Below are 21,703 nucleotides of genomic sequence, written 5' to 3'. Positions count from 1 at the left end.
ATGGTAATAGAATACGACACATATTTATCCCCTGATCCCTGACATACTTTTCCTCTCCCTCACCATCAATCTCTTTTTAGTTGAAAAAATATTTCTCCTTCAGCTGATGCCTGCTTCATAAAAAACATATCACGTACAGTTTAATGGAAAAGAATCAATTTTTTCATCAACTCTATCCTTTCTGCCTATTACTTTCCTCTTGGGCACTGCCTGATTTCATCACTGAGGAGGTTCACCCTTTCTGTGTATGTATCACACTGCCCAGTATATGGCTCATATCTTAAGGTTATCTTTGTAATTCAAAAGCAAAAAAAGGTGATGGATGTGCCACTGCAATACTTCAGACATTTATATGGAGAAACTCTTCAGGCTCAAATTTAGGCTTGCAAAACAGACCCAATAAAGGGAACATGTCTAAGCCAATAGCACCAATGATATTTGAAATACAGAAATCCATTCCTTCTCTTTGTACTTCTTTGAATGTGCAATGAAGGCTTCCGTTCAATATTTCATTTTTGAGAGACCAGCAGCTTCAATTGAACATGGGTCTAACTGCTGCAATACTGGTCACAATGGACAACCTCACAGTCACCTTTTCATTTACAGGTGAAACTGCTCCCTGCTAAGAGAGGCCACTCATAAATATGATATTTTTTGCACATTTAAGGAACGAAGCCTTTGCTTATTACCCTTCAGGACGTTTTATTCTGATAATTAACCACGGGTGAAGCTGTAACTGGCTGAAAATGCTGCACTAAACATATAAAGAAGGATGAATGACTATCATTCAGTTGTAGATGTCCAAGTTATCTAGAAAAATCTCAAAAGCTACATAAAATGCTTCAGCAAACAGTTTATTAAAGTCCTCAAAATTCTTTTGAACAACCATGCCAGAGGGAGAAAAATAAGTGTGGCTATAAACTGAACAGACAAGAAAAGTTTTACCACACTTGTTTATCAATCCAATCAGAAGGCCGAAGGTTGAAAAACACTGTGCCCTTCACCCCAATTTAGATGCTGGGACTGCCGAGGCTTGTCAGGAGTTGCTACATCCTCCTTTTCTTCTGTTCTTGTGCCACAGAACCCCTGGAGGGATGATTTTAATCTCACAGTCATGAAGCATTTCTCTACCAGATGTTACAAGGTTGCACCCTAACACCAACAGTAGATTTCACTGACCTTTCTCTAAACAACACTCTGTAAGGTAACTCCTCTCAGTTAAACATTTAAAAGACTTGTTCTCCACACACTGCAAATGCCTTGAGTATAGAGAGCTTATTTTACACGTTCTATTATGTTGCTACTGCTAATTTAATATGAAACCTAAATATCCCATACACGCAAGTGATTAAGAACTCCAACAGGTGGAAGGGGATGCAATATAAAGTAGAATAATTTTTAAAATGAAGTTTGGTTTGCATGATAGTTAACTCCATGTTTGAGGGAGAGAACTGCAGTTCACCTCTGTTTTATTGAGCAGATTTAGGGCAAGGAAAGCATCTCATATGGAAGACTCCCTGGGTAATTTGGTTTTTCTGACAGCTTTTAAATAAAGGCAGAAGTCAAGAAAGAAGAGTTTTCAAGCCCCAAATAGCTGATGTGGCCTCAGATACTGGGGCCAGTCCTGAGCCCTGGCCTTCACTGTGGTTTTCTGTTGCCAAGAGCCACAGGGATTAAAGGGAGCAGCACCATGTGACAAATGATGGAAAGAGCAGTCCCTTTATTGTCAACATGCCCAAGTCAATCATTATGAAGAAGGAATGACTGCAAATTCATAGTGTTAAGAAAAAAATTAATTTGGGACGTTTCACCACCCCAATACATATTCGGGATTAAAATACAGAAATGCCCAGGCTCCATAAGAGGCTGTAAGGTGTTAGGCATGGAGCAATGCTGCCTCATATGTCTTTTTTTAGATGGACTGTAATGCCCACAAAATGCCCACAACATGTAAAATAATCTTTAACATTACAAAGGGTACATATACTAGTATACTCTGGTTACGTAATAGGACCCAGCTATGCTACAAAGTAGGAATGATATACTTTGCTTTTCTGGTCCCACTTATTCCTAAGTTTTTTATTTACTCTATCTTTTCTGGTATTGCTTTCTTCTTGGTTATGAGCTTCACTTAGGAAACTCACCTAGTATCACACTAGAATAGGTATGTTGCTGACCTCATCCCCAAAGCAAAAATGTGTAACTCTTGCCAAGAATTATGGTTAAGCCCAGGTAGTAGCCACTAAAACATTGTTACTAACCTCTATTCAGCCATAATCAACTTACAGAGTACAGTGTTTCTTCAACTCATTTTTTTTTTTTTTTTTTTTTTTTTGTGGAAGGAACTGCGAGTTTATAATGGAATGTATCTTTTTTTTTTTTTTTGGTCATTTGTTAGGGTGATCTTTGGTGATTTATTTCTGATTGTCAGCACTTCCCATTTCAGTACTATCTGTTGTCAGGGCTACAGAGATCAAAGGTAAAAGGAATGAAACAAGGGCAAAGTGATATAGTGAATTCTGACACCTTGCCCTTTGCTTCTGATTTTAGCATATAGTAGGTGTTTTACAATACAGGTGGGATAAATGGTTGATTTCCAAAATGTCCTTTAATATTCTTCCTCTTATAAAAAAGGCATAATTACATTGCTAAGAACATGAACACACAATAACTGAAAGATTTAAAAATTCCAATTAAAATAAGAGGAAATGGGTTAAACTTGACATCAACACTCAATTATCGATATAATTCTTCAGTCTACTGCCACAGCAGGCATCACACTTCACGAACGAGATCAATGGAGAATAAATTAGATTTACAGATGTTTATATTTCAAATACCCATTTAGTATTTTCATGTAGGTTTTCTTCTTCCCCTAGAAAATATGCCTCTGACAGGTTTTAACCTCTGTTTAAAAACATCCAGGAGAGAACATTCACCACACGTCCCCATGACAACTCAGTCATTGTGGCATAGAGTTTATTAGTAAGGTCTTGAAATTTACTTTAAAATTTCTATGTAACTTCTCTCCATTGACCTACTGCCTTCCATCTGGAATTATGCTGAAGATGAGAAATCTTGATTTATAGATCAGTCTTTCAAGATTTGTTCAGGCTTAAAATCCCCAGTTCCTTAAAAACTCCATGCATATTTTCCCTCGGCTGCCATACTTCAAGGATTGTGAGATGCAAAGTAGCATAAACCATGAAAGTTGAACTCTTAAGTTTCCTCACTGACACTGATTAATTGGAAATAGTCATATTCCTTAAAAATTGACAAGAAATACACATTTCATTATATTATAGACTCACAAATAATCCCAGAAACCTGCTTCTCTCTTCTTGTAAAAACACAGATCTAACAATTGTTTAGTTTCTCTCCACTCCAGAACTGTATTTACAACAGATGTGTTAGCTGAGTTACAGTGTTGTTTACTGAAATCTGAATATTTATATTGCAACTACCTTCATACATTAAATGCGAAAAATCATACGTACTTTCAACATATGTATTTGGGCAATCTTAGAAGTTCCTAAAATTTTATGTAATCAATTATAATTATCCAAGGGAATATAATTAAAATACTAAGCCAAAATTAGACCTCCTGCCAGATATTTAATTATTTTACCTTGTTTCATCCCCTACAACAAATGCTTTGTTGTACCACTAACTATGCCCTTAATATATAACTTGAAAATTTTGCTCATTAACTTTTCTTCACACTAGTAATTGTGCTTGGTCTTAAATCAGACAAGATCTCCAAGTCAAACTTATGCAGGAGGAATTAACAAACACATTAACAATAATAAAATGATAGTTATACTCTATCAATAGTCATGTGTTTCTCATTAAATAAAACAAAAGCTACATGTAGGTATGTAGAATGCTAGTTCCCAAAACAATACAGAAGTGTTTTTAAAAGGGGGACCTGAAACAAGATTTCCTTTCAAATCTGAATTCAGTACCACTAAGAGTGACACATACCAAGTGACACATGTGCTTTTTAAAGAAGTTAATTCTAAGTAGAATCCTATTAGAAAATCACTGATAAATTTCATATAAACTTTCATACTTTAATGAACCGAAGAGCTAATTGTTGAAGCATCAACCACTGTGTCTTCTAAGCAGGGCAAGAAGAGTGATTGCTACAATATAGATTAGTATCTATTCATGATGCTGATATCACTGCTCTAATGCAATAGGCTTCCCCAAGGCAATAACTTAGAAGAGAGTGCTGCCTACTAGATAAATGGGCTGTCAGTAATATGCTGGCCTTTCACCTCTGAGGTCCAATTTAAAATCTAAATACAGCCACATTAAAAAATAATTAGTTTTACAAGATATCAGAAGATGTAGATGATTTATCCTGGGAAACTGATCACAAGCATAACATATCCATTCATTCATCAAATGGGACTTGAGCATTCCGTAAATGCTGAGCAGAGCAGTTTCAGAAGAAAGCAAGGGAAAGCATCCTGCCTTCAAACAGCCTATAGTCAGTCCACGAATAGACAGGTGAACTCTAAGATAACAATACAACTGGGCATAATCTTCCATCCAGTGGGAACTTTAAAAAAATATTCATATCCATAAAAATTTTAGGAAATTTTGCTTTCATAACTCTTAGGTAGAACCATAAAACATGTATTTTATTTTTTCTTTAAATTTCCTAGGTGTGACATCCAAACTCTAGCCAAATTTGGGAATCATATTCTTGTGGGTACATGTACAAAACACCATGACCAATGTCCACCACTGCCAAACTTGCTTTTGAGAAAATCACAGTGAAATAAGTGCTGCCTGTTATCTTTCCAACTAAATCCTTTTTAAATTAATATGTGCACCTTTCCTGATACAAGTCCACAATCTAAGAATCAGGTCCTAATGACCGGGATGAGCCTGGAATGCTAGGTGCTGGGATTCCCCTGCCATCACACCTTGCAGGGCTCTTTCTAAGAAAGCATGACTTTTTCATTCTTTTGCGGGTCTTCAGAGAGGAATAAAAGAACCACAGCATGGAAACCATCTGCTACAACAGAAGCAGACAAATTGGTGGAAAACAAACTGGTCTAAAGAACTAACTGTTCACAAAGAGAACACTCCCCATCAATAATTTTTAAAATTTTCACCAGAGAAGCCTACATTATTTTTATAAACAATGATGACTCAAATAAAGGAAATAGCACTGTCACAGCTCATATAAAAACAAGATCAGGCAGAGATGCCTTCCTCCATCTTCATAATCACTGAGTCACTCTCTGGCACTGCCTACTGGAGTATTAGTGAATCATGAATCAAGGATGAAAGATATCATAATGTCTTTTAGAAGGTTTTTTCACCTTTATTAAAAAGGTGTTACAGGCTACCAAATACAAAATAACTATGAAATTTCATGTGTTACTTAATAATCCATGCAAATTTAACATTATGTTCTGTTATACATATACATTTCTTTTAAAAAAAGATTCCCTAAAATCATTAAGGTCAACGCTTCAAGAGAAAATACCATATACTTGGCAGACCCCTGGCAAACAGCTAATCCAGGGATGTAAGGAATCCAGTTTCAGAAGCACAGCCCTGAGCTATCTTTTTACCTCTGTTAAAGACAGAAAGAGAACACAATTACACAATTCTAAAGAGTATTATCCCCTAGTCTAACCACCTTATTTTTCACATTATAAAACTAAATACTAAAATAAATTGTCTAAAGTCAACAGCAAATTAGAAGCAAAAACGGAACAAAAATCTAATTTACAGACTCTTAGTTCAGGTTTCCTTATACCAGCTTAGTCATTCTATGCAACCTACAGGGAATGAGACTGGTAGAGAAGAGGCTCCTGACATGGTAGATGCAAGTTTCAGGATGATCCCTGCTGCATGTCTGGTTTTATCTTGGGAAGCAGAAAAGGAGGAGGCAGAACTTTTCCTCAAGTGGTGAACAACTGAGAGCTCACCAACACTAGGTGAATTCCAGGAGGAAGGTAATAATTCCCAGTAACATGTTCTAAAAACAGAGCCTCAAAAGCCCTCAACTTAAAAAATAAATCATTGTATTGGACAACCTGCAGAACTCTTAGAGCTTGACACATCTGTATATAGCTCTGTGGATGTGTGAGCTAGTGACCACAGGTAGGTTTTTCTACAGAAGGTTACAATCATTTAAACCACGTCATTCTGCTCATCTGACCACACCCAAGTAACTCAGGGCTGATGATTAACTCAAAGACTCCAATAAATAGGCTTAACATGTGGAACACCAGTGGCTGCGGAGGAGGCCAGGGGAGACAGTCTAAGGAGCAGCCTCATTGAAGGATATATGCTTTTATAGAACATAGGAGCAGGAGGCAGATATCTAAGTCAGCAAAAAACAACAATTTCCGACTTCTGTAAAGAAAAGATGATTGAGATCACCAGTTTTAAAAAAAAAAACCGTTGGTCCAGAAAGATTCCCTTAAAACCTGCCATACTCTTCCCTTCTTCTAAGGTAGAGGTCCAGAGTGATGACTGAGATGATCTCCTGGGCTTTTTTTTGCTGCTGTTGTTACTGTCCTACCATAAACACCCAGCTCCTAGAGCAACTGAGCAGGTTTCCTTTCTTGCAAACAAAATGAACGATCATCAGTCCACTCACAAAGGACATGTAAAGGGCAAGACAACAGCGTAAAAGGAAAAATGATTAAGGACACTTTGCAAGAACCTAATTTTCCTTCTTTGTTCTGTAGGTTCATTTATTTATTCAACAAATATTTACAGATCATTCATATATTGGTTCTGGCCTTGCACTGGGAATGCTACCATAAATAAGACTGAATACATCCCTGCCTCATAAAGCTCATATTTTAGTGGAGGAGACAAACACAAAAGCAAGTGAATCTATGTAATAATACCAGAGAAAAGTATCACAGAGAACCACTTAGAAAGAGATTCTGGATTAGAGAGTGACAGGGGTGTGTGTGGAGTGGGGGATGCTTTATTTAAGGGAAGATCATCAGGGTTAAGACCTGAGGAGAAGACAGTAGACATTTGGGAGGAAAAATTTAACAGGCAAACTGAACCCTATGCATGAATGCTCTGAGACTGGAATGAACTTGAATGCACTTGAGGGACAGAAAAAATGTCAGTGACACTGCATGAAAGCCATGGATAAACTTTAAACTTGATAATATGCAGTCTTGAGGGTCTAGCCTATTTTATTACTCCTTTCCTACACTCACTCTGTGAATTATTTGAAATTTATTGAACAGGTCAAGCTCTCATTAACATACTTTACCTTCTTCCTGGCATGTACTTACTGATGTCTGAATATCTCACCCCCTACCCAAGGGGAAAAATAATCTCAACTACTCTTCTCACTCCTTAAAACTCAAATTTCTAAGTTTTTTCAAAAAACAGTTTCTAAGAAACCCATTGCTATAGACTAAATGTTTATGTACCGCCAAATACATGTGTTGACACCTAATTCCCAGCGTGATAGTATTAGGAGGTGGAGCCTTTGAGAAGCAATTAGGCCATAAGGGTGGAGCCCCATGTGCAGGATTCCTCCCTTACTGCATATAACACGTGAGAACACTGAGAAGACAGCCATCTGTAGTGGCCCTTGCCAGACACTGAATCTACTGGCACCTTGACTGTAGATTTCTTAGACTCCAAAACTGTAAGCTGTCGTTTATAAACCAGAGTCTATGGTACTTTATTGGAGCAGCCTGAACAGATTAAAATACTTACCAACATTCCCTTAAGCGCCTTTTAAGGGCCTTAAACATACATCCTTTAGATACTGATGCCTCTTGCTTCAGTATCACTCAATATACTAACGGTATTTATTTAGCTAGTATAAGGTGTAGGTACCAGACTATGGCACCTTTCTTTGTGGTCTTGGTACACAGTTTATATCTACTAGACTGTGACCAACCAGCATGGTGGCATACATTATATTCTTTATCACAGTGATTTTGTTTGTTTGTTTTTGGAAAAAAGAAGGAAGAAAGGAAGGTAGTGACCCTTTCTCTCCCAAAGGCCACTCTTCCAAATATGGATGTGCACACACATGCACACATACTTGATTATATCTCCAAAATTTCTCTCTAATCAAACCATTTCCCACTTTCATTTTACTGCCCAGTTCAAGCACTGTGTTTCTAATTGGCTTTTCCTCATCCACGCATATAATGCTTGACCATTCTACACACAGCAGCCTGATTTAAAAAATAATAAATTATACAATAAGTTTCCTATTAAAAACTTGTCCACAACACTTAGATTTAAGTTTGAATTCCTGGTCACTGAATAAAAGACCCTATATATTTTCTGGCCCCTGATAACTCTCCAGTTTCATCTTGTTCCAGCCTCACACTTGCTCACGGCTTTTAGTCATGCTGACTTTCTTATGGTTGCTTAAATACTTGGAGCAGGTAGGTCTTACAGGTGAGTGAACCAGAGCGACTCCATGTTGAATAGGGGCTGTGTAAAATAAGGCTGAGGCCTACTAGGCTGTATTCCCAGATGATTAAGGCATTCTAAGTCACAGGATAAAACAGGAGGTCAGCACAAGATACAGATCATAAAGAGCTTACTGATAAAAGAGATTGCAGTAAAGAAACTGCCTAAATCCCACCAAAACCAAGATGGCACTGAGAGTGACCTCTCCTAGTTCTCACTGCTACACTCCCACCAGTGCCACAAACAGTTTACAAATGCCATGGCAATGTCAAGAAGTTATCCTATATGGTCTAAAAAGGAAAGGCATGAATAATTCACCCTGTATTTAGCATGTCATCAAGAAATAACCATAAAAATGGGCAACCAGCAGTCCTTGGGACCACTCTGTCTGTGGAGTAGCCATTATTTTATTCCTTTACTTTCTCAATAAAGTTGCTCTCACTTTACTAACTCACCTGCATTCTTTCTTGTATGAGCTCCATGAACCCTCTCTTGGGGTCTGGATTGGGACCCCTTTCCTGTAACAGGTCCAGCCAAGACAGTCGACATTATGAACTTGCACTTCACATAGTTACCAGTTTACGTCTTAGTAACTATTTCCTCTTGTTTTCATATATATTTATATTGCCTAAATGTGTATAATAAACATTTATTTTCACAGCCAAATTTAGCTTTTAATGATACAAATATTCAATTATTGGTATTATAGACACAAACTGCCACTTGATCATTAGTTTTGACTTGCTTTTAAACTACTTTTATTTGTGCTTTTACCCAACTGTCAATATGCTAAGTGTAACTGAAATTTTCCAAAAGAATAAAATTGTTTTTTACATGTAAAACTGCTAATATATTTCTTAAAGGTTCTTACTAATGATCCTTTTAATAATTTATACTCATTCTGAATACACTTTAAATGAGATGACTTGCATCATTTTTGTTAAACAAAAACACCCAACTTCTTTGTTTCCTATAAACTCAATTATTTGCTGCTTTTATTTTTCTCTGTTCTCTTGACCTCCCTCCTTCCTGTGATAATCTTGCTTGAGTAGCAGAAAGCATATTCAGATGCATTCCAGAAAGATTCAGATTCTTGTAGACAGGGTTTATTGATTTATAAGTTAAAATGAAGAGCATGTGCAATTGGTATTTCTGACTGGCAAAGTTTCAGAGAACACAGATGACTCTGCACCATCATTTTGATGGGCTGATTTTTTTTTTTAAGAGGCTAGGGAGCCCTTAGGTCAGAGACCAACTATCAACATATCCACATAAAAATACACATACTTTGAACAATCTCTCTACCCTTCTTACGAACATTCTTCCATTACAAACTTCTGAAATAGAACAAGGGAAACACAGAACAGTCTTTTCTTTATAAAATGGTGCTACAATGAAAATCTTAACTTGGCAGAACTTCTAAGCTGGTCAGTCTTCGAAAACATCTATGAGTCCACTTTCAAACTCTGAGGATCTACAATCACCACAATATCTAACAGGTAACTCTAAGGTTTAGTCACTCCCTTGTTTTTATTTGAATTTTGAATTTTTCCTTCTTAACCTTTTTCTGAAGTGGAAAAAGGAATTCAAGTCAGATAGAACCATTTAGTTACAATCCTGTGGATTCAGACATGAGCAGAGTAAACATATACATTTATCAGTTTAAAATAAAGTAAATGTAAACTATGACTCAAAACCACCAACGTTTCATAGGAGAAGGCTAACTATGTGTCTTCATTTTAATACGGTAAAATTTTTTGTATAAATTCCCTTTCACTGGGGCCAAATGTCAACAACCAACATATTTACCTATGAATATACAAAAACTTTGCCCCCTTCTCAGGAACGTTCCTTCTATACAAACATTCCTCTATAACAAAGAGAGAGGAAAACATCAGAAACCATGTTGAGTTGTGTATTCTTTTGAAATAATATTGTTGTGACCATGAAAACACTACATGCTAGAATAGTGAGCGTGTCAAAGAAGGTGCTTATTTAGCCAAATATTTTCATTTACGTATGAAGCAACTTAAGTCCAGTTGTGTACTGCTAGCTAAAAGCAAAAGTGGTGTTCTTTCCAAAAGCATTTTGCTACCCACTAAGGGTGGAATCCTTGATTGACCAGGAAAAATAAGTTTAGACTAGATTAGAGAAAATTTACAAGTACTTATTTCAGATTTCATTAGTAAATGAATGCATCACTACTCTTTTCCAAGGAAGCTGGAAAAGGAATAAGATTCAAAATTTTCTAGTGAGAATGGTAGTTCTACAGGCAACAGTAAATCCTTAAGATTATTATGGGAAGTTCAGAGATTTAGTCTCAAAATCTCTATAACCTTGGGATTACAATATTGGAAAAATATATTCTGTCTCCTCCCTATAAATTAATTGGGAATACAAAAAAAATTCAGGTTACACTGGTAGAATTAGGGTTATACACAGAAAAGGCACACTGAAATAAAACTTTTAGTTCTACCCCAGTTCTCAAAACACGTCACACTTAGCACAAAGTTCACATGTACAACTGCTCAATTACAGTTCATAAAAGCACCTGAACATAACATAGAGCCAAAGCAATCCTGGACAAACAGAACAAAGCTAGAAACATCACACTGCCTGACTTCAAAATATAATACAAATCTATACTTACCAAATCAGCATGGCACTGGCATAAAAACAGACACACAGACCAATGGAACAGAATAGAAACTCAGCTATAAATCTATGCATTTACATCCAATTCATTTTTGACAAAGACACCAAGAACATACAACAGGGAAAGGGCAATCACTTCAGTGCATGGTGCTGGGAAAACTGGATACTCATGCAGAAATGAAAAACTAGACCCTTATATCTCACCATGTATCTAAATCAAAATGTATTAAAGCCTTAAACCTAAGGCCTCAAAACTATGAAACTACTAGAAGAAAACCTCGTGGAAATGCTCCAGGACATTAGTCTGGGAAAAGGTGTAGGAAGACCTCAAAAGCACAGGCAACTAAAGCAAAAATAGAACAGGATTACGTTAAGCTAAAAAGCTTCTGAACAGCAAAGGAAACAATCATCAATGTAGAGAATGGGAGAAAATATTTGTGAACATCCATCTCACAAGGAATTAATAACTAGGAGCTCAAACAATTCAGAAGTAAGGAAACGAATCATCTAATTTAAAAATGAGCTAAAGATCTGAGTAGACATTTCTCAAAAAAGGTGTATTAGTGGTCAACAGGTATGTGAAAAATGCTCAATACCAATAATGATCAAGGAAATGCAAATGAAAACCATAGTGAGATATCTTCTTATCCTATTTAGAATGGCTTTTCTCAAAAAGACAGAGAATAACAGATGCCAGTGGGGGCGTGCAGAAAGGGGATTCCTCATATACTAATGGTGGTAATTAGTATGGCCACTATAGAAAATAGCATAAAGATTCCTCAAAAAACTAAAAATAGAACTACAGAATGATTCACCAATTTCCAATTCCACTACTGGGTATATAGCCAAAAGAAAGGAAATCAATACATTCAATTGATACCTGCACTTCCATGTTTCTTGTTACACTATTCATAACAGCTGAAATATGGAAATCAACCTAACTGTCCATCAATGGATGAATGGATAAGAAAATGTGACATACATATATATATATATATATATATATATATATATATATATATAATGAAATATTATTCAGCCATACATGCAACCATGAAAAAGAATGAAATCCTGTCATTTGTGGCAATATGGATGGAACTGAAGGTTATTATGTTAAGTAAAATAAGCCAAGAATAGAAAAACAAATATTTAGTTCTTCCTCGTATGTGAGAGCTAAAAATCTTGGCCAGGTTGGTTTCAAACTCCTGATGTCAAGTGATCTGCCCACCTTGGCCTCCCAAAGCGTTGGGATTACAGGCATGAACCACAGAGCCCAGCCTCTATTTCTTGAATAATTAAAGTAAAACTTCAGCTTATGAAACAAAACAATCTAACAACGATTAGGTCAATGTAGTATAAAGGGGATTTTATGAGAAAATTTCACTTCTATTAAATCATGGCCTACAAATAAGAATCATTTCTTATTTTTTAAGCAGAATTTCAAATTTTATGACCTATATTCTCTTAATTTTCCCTTTCTGGCTATCTCAGGAAATAATGAGTGCTATAGAAAAGGATGGCTAAGAAAGAACTGTTATACCCAGGAACTTAATTCTTCTTGACATTTTGTCCCAAGAGTTGCCTCTGGGTATATATTGTCTTAGACACAACAGTGATTCATATCACCTTGGACATATTACTTCTGATCTAGCGTGACACAGCCACAGAGGTCAACTGTAAGTTCCACACAGCTAACATAGGGAGAACAAAATAGGCACAGCTTCCATGCAAAGACTGTGGTAAAATATTCTCTGGGATTCACAGAACACATATTATGTTTAAATTTCTATTAATTACAAACATGAAACAGAACTGGATATTAAAACAGCATTTTCATACTTGATATTCAGTATTTTCAGTTGCCTCACTGGTGTTGTTAAAAAATGTATGTCCAACAACTTAATCATTAGTGCAGTCATGTAAGAGAAATTGCTAACTAATTGCTATTAGTACAGCCATATTAAGAGGAACTATAACTAGAAAATCTGCAATACAGGTTTTAGTTTTGATTTTGGCGTAGAATTTATATGAGGACATAAGCATTTCATTAAATGCCATTTTGCCTCAATTTACCTACTGGGCACAATACTTCAATATCTCTTTCTAATGTAAGAAAACCATATTCCCGTTCAAATTAATGGCCTTAATAAAGGATGTTCATTGTGAAACATATAATAATATAAAATATAGCTAAAGAATAAAAGGTCTGATTTGTTACTTCAAAACTATACAAAGGAAAAGTGAATGGAGATTAGATAAATTCATCAAAGAAATTCATCTTCCTCAATAAATTGATGTCCACAATGCAACTATAAAAAATAACTACTTACACTTCTACGAATCCCGTAGACTTCGGCTGTTTACAATGTCCAAAAAGAGAACCACCTGGGATTCCGAAGTTTCTTCTTTAAAGTATGCAGGAGCACTGACAAAGTGACTGTTCTTTTTATGAGGAAGTGCTTTTATTTGTATATAACTATATATGTAGATAGATATAAAAATATTTTATATTTTTGCATAACCTTCTTGGAATCAACAGAAATGTATTTAGTCATATTCCTTAGGAAATGCCTACTGAGCTTCTACTATCCATCAGCTACTATGTTGGGTATTAGGAACACGTTATTACCTGTGTTTGTTTTCTGTTGAAGGCTTCTTTTAATATATGAGTTAAAACATGCAAATAGTTTTCTGTAAAATCTATCGATTAGGTAATAAAATCTCCAATGAAAAACCGAAGGGAGAGTGCTGAAGGCTAAACTAGACCTTTTCCATCCCTCATCCTCACAATCTTCATGAACAAATCACCAGAATACTGCCAAATTCTAAAGGGCAAACATTTGTATTTCCCTTTCCCCCACCTCAAGACATAGGAAAGCTTCAGAAATGCCATGATGTATCAGGGAAATCTCTCCTACAACTGAAATGAAAATTCCTTGGCATCTAAAAAGTATTCCCACAGATAATCTGATTCACAATTAGTTTACTCACTTCTTTCCCCACACCACGTTTTTTCTTTCCCTGTTTATTCTCACTTGTTCCAGTTTCAGGTCATGGCATGTTGAACCCTGCAATGCTCAGAAAGGGAGATTCCTTTCTTTGCAGACCTTTCCCACAGTCATCACTCTTTGAGTAACAGTGGTGACAGTGAACACTGCTTTCAAGGTGCCAAACTTGAAGATTTCTTTTCTGCTACATCAAGTTATATAATTGTTATTTTCATCTTAATTATCCAAGTGAGTGGGAAGTCATTTTGAGATTTGGCTCCCTTGGCTTTGAAACAAGGTAACTAGAAAAGAAACTAACTCATGTGCCAGCTCCTCTAGACATCCATCTATTTCTTCACAGAAAGAAAGATGGAAATATGCACCAGGCCAAGGTAGACCAGTGGCCTTACAGCCTCCTTCTCTGACAGAGTGAAGCGTTCACTTTACACCCATTTTCCCTTTTATGGAAGACATCATTCACTATGGCTGCAAAGGGAAGGAGATTCTAGGAGATAATTTATGTCTTGGTATTTCAGCTTTCAGCTTCTGTTTGTTCTTCTTTTCCAAAGGCATTCATTCATCCCCATGCATATTAATTTTTTTAAAAACCCACCCCACCCAATGCTGATTTTCTGCTTAGAATGTGAATAACAATAAATAAGGCAGCCTTTTGCTTATACTCAAAAAGCTTAGCATCTAAAAGGCAAAAGGAGAATTATACAGGCAAATATCATAAAGCATTATGAGTTTTACATTAGAAAAATTGCAAATGCTATGGAAGCACAAGCCAAAAGGACATAATTTCATCAAATGTTCAGGGGAGGTGCAATGTTCAAACATATTGTTCAGGAAAAAAATCAAGTTACAAGTAGCAGTGTACACAATATAACCTCATTTTTGTGTTTAAATACACAGACACACAGACACACACACACACGCACACACACACACACAGAGAGAGAGAGAGAGAGAGAGAGAGAGCGAGAGAGAGAGAAGCACAGAAAAAAAATCTGTAAAGATATGGGCCACAATCCACAATATTAACAATGCTTATATCTGATGTGTAAATTATGAGAACTTTTTTCCTTACCTGGGTTTTCTAAACTTTATATAGTTAACTTTATAATATGATTTAACTAAAGTTGATGTTTTTTTTAACTGGAGATAGTAAACAAAATCCTTTAATGACACCCTTGTTGCCTAAAAACGCATGTTCAAAATTCCTTGTCCTGACCATGAGCATCACCACCATCCTTCACTCTCCTACCATACCATTCCAGTCTCCAGCTACGAGAGCCACCTCTGGTCAACCAACATTGCACCTTTATGTGACTTAGAACGAGCATCCTCTCTAAGCAAGATTGGCAAGTAGATGGCACATACCTGCAAAGAAGCAGCACTTCTTTTCCTGGATACTTTCCCATGCCAGGACCTGCTAGCTGGACCTCAGTCCCCATCAGCCTCCTTCATGGGGCAGCTCTGTGACACGCACACATAAGAGGCACCACTCTCACACTACCTGTTATGCACCCAAAGTGCTTGCTACCATCCTCTGCCAAGTAAACCATTCATTTCCACAGTGTAAGGCTATGCTTTTGGATCATTCTGGTCCTTCATGGCACCACCTCTGCAATGTCTTCCCAACCCTCCCAGGCAGATATACTATACAGTCCTTTGTTCTGCAGGAGATTGTTCAGGGTGGTGGGAAAAATTATAGAGAAAGATGCAAACCTTCTTGGAAGGATAGAAGGTTTTGCAAAAGCTTTGGGAAAACGTTTATGGCTGAAGGCAGCCTAATCCTCTTACCTTGAGCTAATAGCAAAGAGCAGATAATAAGGATTGAATGTAGAAGATTTTATCTAAATAGCTTGTTTACCTGTTTCCCCAGAAACAGAAACCAACCTTTGATCATCCTCTGAATGACTGTTCTTCTACTTGGGGGGTCAACAATATTAATTACCCACAAATGGTGCTTGCTCAAGATGTTTGTCATTAAATCTGTTCTAAAACAAATATATGCCTCTCTGGCATATGAGGGCTTCACAGCCAAACTCCAGTCTCTTTGGGGTCTGTTAGCTGTGGGGTCCCCTGGCCGTGCTCACACAGGCAAAACATCTGTGTCTGCATAGTCTCTCATCCATCACTCAGGCAGAGTCTGCCGGTCAGACCCAGCATTGTTCAATTGTGTTTCTGAATTTTTATTACAGAAACGATTAAACATAATTTACATATTAATACAGTTTTGTTTTCTCCCCATTTGAATATAAGTTTTACAAGGTCAGGGACCATGAAAATTATTCAATTGTTTATCCTAAGCATGGTGTTTGGTGCCCAACAAGCTCTCAATAAAAGTTTGTTAAATAAACGAAAGCATATGTGAATGTTTATCATTAAAGAATAGATTTTTAAAATAATTTTAACAAAGACATTTCCCTGCATTTCTTAATTTTGTTTCTACAAATATAATGGCAATATGGGGCCACTCTGCGTGTATATGCATTGCCAAATTCTCTATTTCAAATAAGGTAAACAAAATCCTTAGAACAAGATCATTAAAACTGTGGTTCTGTTCCATATCTAACATGTTCTGGGACTTGGTGATACCCAATTTCTCTACTTACCACTGAAAATTAAGTTGGTATTATAGATTAGTTGAGGAAGGTATTTTCCTCTCCTAAATGAACAATTATTAGATTTTCAAGTCATTATGAGCCTATAAGCAAAAAAATTAAACTGCTTGGTAAGCAAATGGGATTTTAATTCATAATGTCAATAACTGTTTACATGGTATAGGCCTAAAATTTGAAAAAGTAGAGCACTGTATTTAAAGAGACTGTGTTATTTTTAAAAAATGAATTGCTATGATTTTTTTCAGCATTAAATCCATTTTGCAAAATGAGACTGTCAACAAATATATCTCCCCACATGACATGAATACAAATGTACTTAGTCTCCTTTCTCCAAACGATTAAAATTACATGTTAAAATATGACACATTGTTTTTATAAGAAAGCCACAAAGCTAAAACATTAGGGAAGCTCAAAAACATGCACAAATGAATACTGTCTCAATTATTACTCTGCTCAATTTGGATTTTTCCTGAAAGGATTTCTATAAGGGAAAAATATATCTGCCTGAAGAAGAGACAATAATGTCACAGGGATATAAGTTATCTCATAACACACAGTTAGTGCATTTCCAGAACACAAGTGCTGCTGTTTCTCAATGATCAATGTTTTTAGAGGCCCAATAGTTATCTTTTCTATTTCATTAAAAGCCCCAAGAGTTGAATGGATTTTATTTTAGGCCACTGGTCTTAAAGATTCTTCTAGCCCAAATCCAACCAGACTGACAGGCTATGTGCTGATGTTTTAGTAAGAACATTTACTAACCAAATGAAAGCTCTGTGAGGTACCTTACTTCCCAGAAAAATGCTAACAAAACACATTCTCTCTGTGGCTAATGGGTAGAAAAATACATATGAGTCATACAACTAATGGGCAAGGAAGTGAAGCTAAAAGTTGCTAACCCTATCCAACTACTATTTAAAATGCCAGCAGTTGAAAGCACTTTCAGAATGGGGCAAGTGTCAATCATACAGCAAATTCTCCAACACTGAAACCCTGACTATCCACAGCAATGACCCGCACATCCGTTTCTTGAGATGCTCCAGGCTGATCGTGTTCTCCTAAAGCTTACTCGGGTTTTCAATTACAGTTCTTTATAAATCTAACCACATTTTAAACATGCTGAAGAATTTATGTTTTAAGAATATATGCGGTAAATCTAAGTTCTTGTATAAACCAAAAAATGTATTTAAGACTGGAATATATGTTACTCTAGTTCATCTGGTTAGTTAGGATTAATTGGAAACATCTGGGGGTGATTTAGTGCAAAGTGTATTCAGTGGCTTAAAAATATACTTTCCCTTTGCAGATATTCAAATAGAATTTTTATAGACGTCTACACTGCTGTACAGGCTTGTGTAAATTTGAGTCATTAAAAACAGACTATTATAATGAAAGAAAGTTGACAAATGTCTGTCCTAAACCAAGTATTTTTGGTCCAAATATTACTCTTAACAAGATAAATATGCATAATATTCTATTGGAAGGGCTTTAAAAATATCTCTGGGTCTTCTGTAACCTCCATAAGCTTCCTCTACATTTTTGAATCCCAGGTAAATTTGGATTAAAAATGAATATAATAAAAAAATTGTTTGATAAGCTCTTTTGCTAAACATATTATAGCTAGAAGAATGTAATAGGCAGACTTAGATGCCACATGATTCAAGATAATTGCCTATAAAGTAGTCAGAGCTTCAAAGAAAAAAAAATGCCAATTTGCAAAATGAAGCATTTGGTAGTATTTTACCTCTGCTGAAAAATTTGATTGCCTTGCCTTTCAGTACCAGCAAATTCCCCTTTATAATTCCAGCAAATAGTGTCATTGAAATATTCTACTGCTGCTATCATGGATCCTAAATGTCCTATTATTCTAATATGGCTCTGAGTGGTTAATATTAGACACAAATGATTTTCACTTGAAGATTTTTGCAAAACTTATCAAAATATCACTTTATAAGACATGTCTGTGTTCTATGATGCTACAGGTTTGAAATCGTTTTTTTTTTTTTTTTTTTTTTGAGACAGTTTCGCTCTTGTTACCCAGGCTGGAGTGCAATGGCACGATCTTGGCTCACCGCAACCTCAGCCTCCTGGGTTCAGGCAATTCTCCTGCCTCAGCCTTCTGAGTAGCTGGGATTACAGGCACGCGCCACCATGCCCAGCTCATTTTTTGTATTTTTAGTAGAGATGGGGTTTCAACATGTTGACCAGGATGGTCTCGATCTCTTGACCTCGTGATCCACCCGCCTCGGCCTCCCAAAGTGCTGGGATTACAGGCTTGAGCCACCGTGCCCGGCCTGAAATCTTTTATTCATTGAAAAAAATGACAAGGAGAGTATGGACTCAACAATACTCCAAAGTAATGCTTTTCATCATTTTTGTACACTAGTCTCAAAAATAAGCAACTAGTAAAACAGGACTGCTGGCTCATTAATAAACCATTTTCTTTTCTCCCCCTCTCCACTTCTTAATGGTTTAATAAACATATATTAGCGATTATATAATGTTTTCTATATTTTTCACCTTGTTTTGTACAAGCATTCTTTGCCCTCCCCTCCCATTTTAGTTTTCTTCAACTTTAAGTTCCAGGATACTTAAAATGTGCAGAGTGTGCAGGTTTGTTACATAGGTAGACATGTGCCATTGTGGTTTCCTGCACAGATCAAACCATCACCTGGGTATTAAGCCCAGCATCTTTTACCTATTTTTCCCGATGCTTTCCTTCCCCAACCCCCAACAAAAGGCCCAAGTGTGCGCTGTTCCCTGTCACCACCATGTGTCCATGTGCACTTCCTATTTATAAATGAGAACTTCCTATTTATAAGTTCACTTCCTATTTATAAGTGAGAACTTGTAGTGCTTGAAAAATCATTCTCTTAATTTTCAAAGTATAAAAAGCAGCAGCATAGGTCAGCTTTCCAAAAAGGTTAAAGAATTTTCACACTACAAACCAGTGTTCACTTTCATAAAGTTGGACTTCCAATTTCTTTCAATATGTATTTCCTGATCACCTACAATGTCCCAGATACTATGGGTATACATAAGAAAAAGATGAATCTCCAATTGGAGCTTATGAAAGATTGTAGAAAGTAGATGTGCACCCAGATCATAAAGAAAAAAAAATCCTATATCAGGGCTGTCATGGGACAGGGACCCACGATGCACATCAGATATGGAGTACCATAAGGTAGGATTCTTGGAAGAGGGGATATTGGAACTAAGTTTAGATGGATGAATGATAAATAGAAATTAACCTGATACAGAAGTAGAGTAAATAGAGGAGCAGATTAAAGTTATTTTGTCCAGAAACAAGAGCATGAGCCATGGTATAGTGGCAAGAAAGAATTCATATCTCTGCTATTGCAGAAGGAGTAGGAATAAGTTAGGTATAAATCAGATCTTGGGGGTCTTTTATAGTTAATATACTATAGACTGGTTCTGCATATGGGCTGAAGAGTTTCAGTAGGAGAGGCCATGATCTCGCTCCTTTAGGTAAATAATTCTTATGATAGCCTGGAGGAGTCAATAAAATAAGTCGGGATTGGAGGCAGGATGAACAGTTAGACAGACGTTACAACAGCCGACAAACTGAATAATAATTTACTAAATATCAGTGATGTAGAAGAAGGGTTAGACTGTGGGAAAATATGGGCATTGAGAATGGTCCATACCAGGCTGGACAACAAGGAGTGCATTGTCTGGGGAAAATTTGAAAACAATAATAAAACTGACTTTTAATCAAAGCTGGTTTGGTTTTTCTTATCACATAGGCCAGCAATTCTCAGCAATGTCGGTGATAAAATATCCTTCTCCAACAGTAGGTAGCCTACTCCCATAGTATCCACCCTCCTTGACACAGCACTGCTAAATGCTTTTGTGTGAAAGGTCCTGCACTAAATCTCCCTAGGAACTGTAAAGATAAAGACCAGGTGCTTGTCTTCAAAGGAGCTATCAGTCTAGCAAGGGAGATAAGGCACACACCTCAATAATTATAACTCACAAATACACTTTGATATGGTCAGTCCAACTAGTTTTACATACATGACTGCACACAGCCATCCCTGCTGAGGGCAGAGTCAGTGTCTCACAGGTCAATGCTAGAACCACTTTGTCCCAACCTGATCCAGAGGGAGGAGGGATCCCTCCATGTCAGTATTGCTGCACACCTACTACGTCACCTCCTGGCTGCAGAACCACATGGCCAAAATGCATGGCAGCTCTTGCTATCTCTGCTTTATAGATACGCTAGTGATGCATAAAGAAACAAAGGGCAATGGATATTATCTGTAAATGCAACTGTTTAAGGAAGGTAGAATTGTGAGGAGAAGGGAATCTGTTCCAGAAACAAAACAGGGAAGGGGAAAAGTATTTTCAGAGAATGCTCCCAGGGTCACTTGGTTTGTGAGTAACATAGTTCTACATGGCCTGCAGAATAGGGGTTTTTATGCCAATATTTTCACCACACACATTCTCTTCCTTTACCGCTTCACTTTACCCTTCCTCTTCACTATAGAAAGAATATTAGGATACTAAGATGTGAACAGGTATTTGAAATCACCAAATCCAACCCACCAATTTTCAAGAGTAAAATAATGTTCATAAAAGTTAAATGAGCTACTAAAGTCATACAACTGGCTACTGGCACTCATGAATAACCAATAATGTTCTTACTCTTACTTAAAATATAAGGGTTAATGTGTTATTTCTCAAAAGCATATCCCTTGGAGAATACCAGAGTGACCTGAAGCAAGGTGGTATCTGCAATTTGGAAATTGGTGTGTGGGCCTCCAGGACTTTGATGGGCACAACATGGCAGGCAGGTGCAATCTGTGATGTCTGGACCAGGAGCCAATATTTCCAGAAGTAGCACAGCAGATCACCATGGCTCCTGACCCCTCACCCTGTTTCATATTTCTACAGCAAGATCATTTAGTGAGATATTAATTTGCATGTGTTCCACAGTATTTTCTTTCTTTCTGTCTTATAAGCAGGCCA

At 36.7% G+C, this 21,703-nt stretch overlaps 1 protein-coding gene across 3 annotated transcripts in view; it reads right to left on the bottom strand.

Annotated features, from left to right (window-relative positions):
- The window catches only part of VAV3 (vav guanine nucleotide exchange factor 3), a 396,323-nt gene that overhangs the window by 79,050 nt on the left and 295,570 nt on the right, over positions 1 to 21,703 (bottom strand). The gene's annotated exons all lie outside the window — the stretch shown is intronic.

Source organism: Saimiri boliviensis, chromosome 11 (assembly GCF_048565385.1).
Source record: "Saimiri boliviensis isolate mSaiBol1 chromosome 11, mSaiBol1.pri, whole genome shotgun sequence".
In the NCBI taxonomy this organism is placed as follows: Eukaryota; Metazoa; Chordata; class Mammalia; order Primates; family Cebidae; genus Saimiri; species Saimiri boliviensis.
Note: the sequence above shows the minus strand (reverse complement) of the source record. Positions and strands in the feature narration are given on the sequence as shown.